We start from the raw sequence: 3,762 nt of genomic DNA, 5'->3' as shown, positions 1-3,762 counted from the left end.
GTTTGTGTTCGGATTGTCGAGCTGGCAGCTCTTTGGGTACCGCGGATGTGCGTCCTCATCAGACGTGTGCTCTGTGAACGTCCCCGGGTCACGGCTTGTCTTTCCGTCCTCTTCACCGGGCCTTTTGCAGAGCAGAAGTTCCTAACTTTCACAAAGCCTCACTCGACAATGGCTTTGTCCCATGGTTTGGGGTTTGGTTTTGTATCTAAAAACTCATTGCTAAGCCTAAGGTCACCTAGGTTTTCTCCTTTTTCTTAGGGAGTTTTATGACTTTGTGCTTTATCTTTGGTCTGTGATAAAAGCCCCCACTGGGAAACGTCCCGCCTTTCGGGCCAAGCCCGTGTGCACCTTCCCTGTGTAGATTAACGATTTTAGCTGCAATTCCCGCCTCCCCGCAATGCACGAAACCCGACTGTAACCCGCCGCCTCGGGACCACTTGCTCAAGGCTTCTGGACACGGTTCCCCGGACCCAGTCCCTCAGCTCGGCTCAGAATAAACCTCTTTAAATTATCTTACAGAGTTGAGCTTTTCCTCCGTTAACATCGGAACATTGCAAAGCGATTGATCCTCGTATAGAAACCTCTTTCCTGTGGTCTTGCCGGAATCACTTTCTAGTTCCAGGAGGAGGGGCTTTTAGCCAATATTTCGGGGATTTTCTATACAGATAATCATGTCATCAACAACAACAAAAGGACAGTTTTATTTCTTCCTCCTCATTTGCTATGTCTTTTATTTCTGTTTTCTAAGCTATTTGCAGGAGCCAGGGCTTCCGTACGGTGTCGACTGGGAACAGCGAGAGGGCGTGTTTGTTTTGCGCTCGGTTTAGGGAGAAGGGGCCTAGTTTTTCACGGTTAATTATGACGTGAGCTGTTGTGTTTGTTTTCACAGATGTTCTTCCCCAAGCTGAGGAACGGCTCCCTGTGACCTAGGCTGCTAGGATCGTTACCAGGAACGGGCGCCTCTCCGCATCCACGGATATGCTCAGATGACGTTTGTCCTGTGACGTGGTGGCTCGGCAGACCGCATTATTTCATTTTTGCGCACTAAACCAGCCTTGCGGACTGGAATAAATCCCACTCACACCGGAGCCCTGCGATGTCGGGGTGAAGCGTGGAGGGGAGTGTTCTACAGTCCTTTGCTTAAATCTCAGCGTTTTAGTGGCCTGTGTCCCGGGACCGTGACCTTCACAAGTGTTTCCCAGTGGTGTCGCCTTTACCCCTGGGGGCACAGGAAGGTTAGAGGGGCTGGAGCTGGGGCGAATCCCTTCCCCCAGGTGGGACAAGGCTCTGGAAAACTCCAGACGCCAGTTCTGTGGGTGAGGACGTGGAGGGTGGCCTGGGAGACGCGGTGGAGAGAGAAATCGGAACGGCCTGGGGTGGGGCGGCGAGAGGAGGCCTCGGGAGTTAGAGTGAGAAGGAAAGAACCACAGGCCAGGGGCTTATGCTACGCACAGTGTTTATTTAGGGGTCCAGGGTCAGGTCCTGACACGCAGAGAGCCGTAGAGATTAAGGGTCGGCCAAGCTCCTGAAAGAAGGGGCAGCTCTCGGGGCCCCAGGGGTCTGAGCCGCCTCCAAGATCTCTGTGGGCCAGTTGGATCCTCAGTGAGGGGAGCAGGGAGGGAAGTTCAGGAGGAGAAGTGGGCGAATGAGCCAGAAGAGGCGTCCAGCCAGTAGGAAGGCAGCCCTGGGCTCGCCCCGTCTCGACGACGTGTTTCAGGAGCTGCCGCCAGGAGAGGACGACACCAGGGAGTGACGGAGGAGCAGCACCGGGGCAAGGACCGGGATGGCCTGACACCTGCATGAGTGCACAACACCTGGGCCTGGGGTCGGAGCTCAGATCTTGCATTGGCAGCACACGGGGACACAGCAGCTGGACTGGGAGCAGCAGGGCTTGCAACAGCTGGACTGGGAGCAGCAGGGCTTGCAACAGCTGGACTGGGAGCAGCAGGGCTTGCAACAGCTGGATTGGCAGCAGCTGGACTGGGAGCAGCAGGGCTTGCAACAGCTGGACTGGGAGCAGCAGGGCTTGCAACAGCTGGATTGGCAGCAGCTGGACTGGGAGCAGCAGGGTTTGCAACAGCTGGATTGGCAGCAGCTGGACTGGGAGCAGCAGGGCTTGCAACAGCTGGATTGGCAGCAGCTGGACTGGGAGCAGCTGGACTGGCAGCAAGATGACCCACAGCCCCCACTGCAGCCTCCACAAGAACCACAGCCCCCCTTGGAGCCCCCACAGGACCCACAGCCCCCTTTGCCACAGCAGGAGCAGGAACAGGCTGGAACACAACAGCACACGGGCTTGCAGCAGCAGACAGGGACACAGCAGCTGGAGCCGCAGCCCCCACAGCCAGAGCTCCAGCCCCCACAGCCGGAGCCGCAGCCCCCCTTGGAGCCCCCACAGGAGCCGCAGCCCCCTTTGCCAGAGCTGGAACAGGAACAGGCTGGCACACAGCAGCACACAGGCTTGCAGCAGCAGACAGGGACACAGCAGCTGGAGCCGCAGCCCCCAGAGCTGGAGCCGCAGCCCCCGGAACAGCCACAGCAGCCCATGGTTCTGGTGGGTCGAGGGAGGAGCAGGTGAGAGGAGCAGGTGAGAGGAGCAGGTGAGAGGAGGTGCAGGTGTGGAGCCCCCTGAGCCCGGCCGGGCCCTTTATACCCCTGCCCAGGGTCAGGTGTGAGGCTGGCACACGGTCACTTCCTGGTTCCTGTTTGTGCCCCGGGTCCAGGGCTCTCTTCTGCGTTGCTTTCCTGAGCACTCCTGTTGTCACCATGCTTTTCTGGAATGTTCTGTCAGGTGGGTCTGGAACCTGCTCCTCGTAAACAGCAGCGAGGGTATAGCTGCCCCGGCCCTCCCCACTGCACCGTGGGTGGCACAGAGGAAGCCGCGCCTCCCTGGGGACGTCGGTCCTGCTCGCGGACGCTGGGCCCGCGGCTCTGGCCCCCGCCTGGGCTGTGCCGTGTCTGGAAGCCACTGCCGCCCCGGGGAAAAGCCGGCGCGTCCCTTCTCTCAGGAGGTCCTGGCGGGGCTGTTGCTTCAGGTCCCGGGACCTGGGCTCAGCTCTCAGGTCGGCAGCAACCTTTTCCGTGTCAGACTGGGCTGGAAGATTCCGGAACTGACTGAGACAACGCATTGTAAGTGCTTCTCCCTAGAGCTGCTACTCGTTCCCCGTGGAAGGTCCGCTCCTGGGACTGCAGGGGTCTGCTCCAGGCCTTCCCGACAGTCACCCTGGGCGGAGGGTTGACAGACGAAACACAGGAAGCCCAGGGACGCTCGAACCTCAGATAAGCAAAGAACGCCTTTGAGTGCCACTGTGTCCCGAGTACGGCACGGGAACTGTCACGTCTGCGCTCAGCACAGGACTTGGACGTCGCGACGTGCCCCGTGCTGTTCCTCCTGCCGCCGCCTGGCGTCACTGTTGGGAGCCGTCCCCGCAGTCGGGCAGCTGAGGGGCTCCCGGGCGGCCGCACAGCGGGTGGCAGAGGCCCTTCCAGTGAAGAAGAGACGGTGCCCGCCGGCTCCCCACCTGCAGGTCCTTGCGACCTGCCCTCCAGGTCCAGTGCGCTAAGGAGAGCCCTTGGGCAGCAAGTCCCCGATGGCCATCGCCTGAGTTCAAACAGTCTCTGAGCGCCCTGAGCCCAGCCCCGCAGGCTCTGGGAAGGGTGCAGACACGCGCTGGCCCAGGTGACCACCTCCTGCGACATACGCTGGGGACCCCCATGCCCTGGGGCCGGATCTCAGGGAGGGACACAGCTCTCCAGAGAGCA

At 60.1% G+C, this 3,762-nt stretch overlaps 1 pseudogene; it reads left to right on the top strand.

Annotated features, from left to right (window-relative positions):
• LOC105816510 overlaps positions 1-2,749 on the top strand; it is a 15,777-nt pseudogene extending 13,028 nt beyond the window's left edge.
• Positions 2,750-3,762: the final 1,013 nt, after the last annotated feature.

This window comes from Propithecus coquereli, unplaced genomic scaffold, assembly GCF_000956105.1.
Source record: "Propithecus coquereli isolate 6110/MARCELLA unplaced genomic scaffold, Pcoq_1.0 Scaffold377, whole genome shotgun sequence".
Lineage (NCBI taxonomy): Eukaryota > Metazoa > Chordata > Mammalia > Primates > Indriidae > Propithecus > Propithecus coquereli.
The sequence above is the reverse complement of the archived record's forward strand: the minus strand, read 5'-3'. Positions and strand labels throughout refer to the sequence as shown.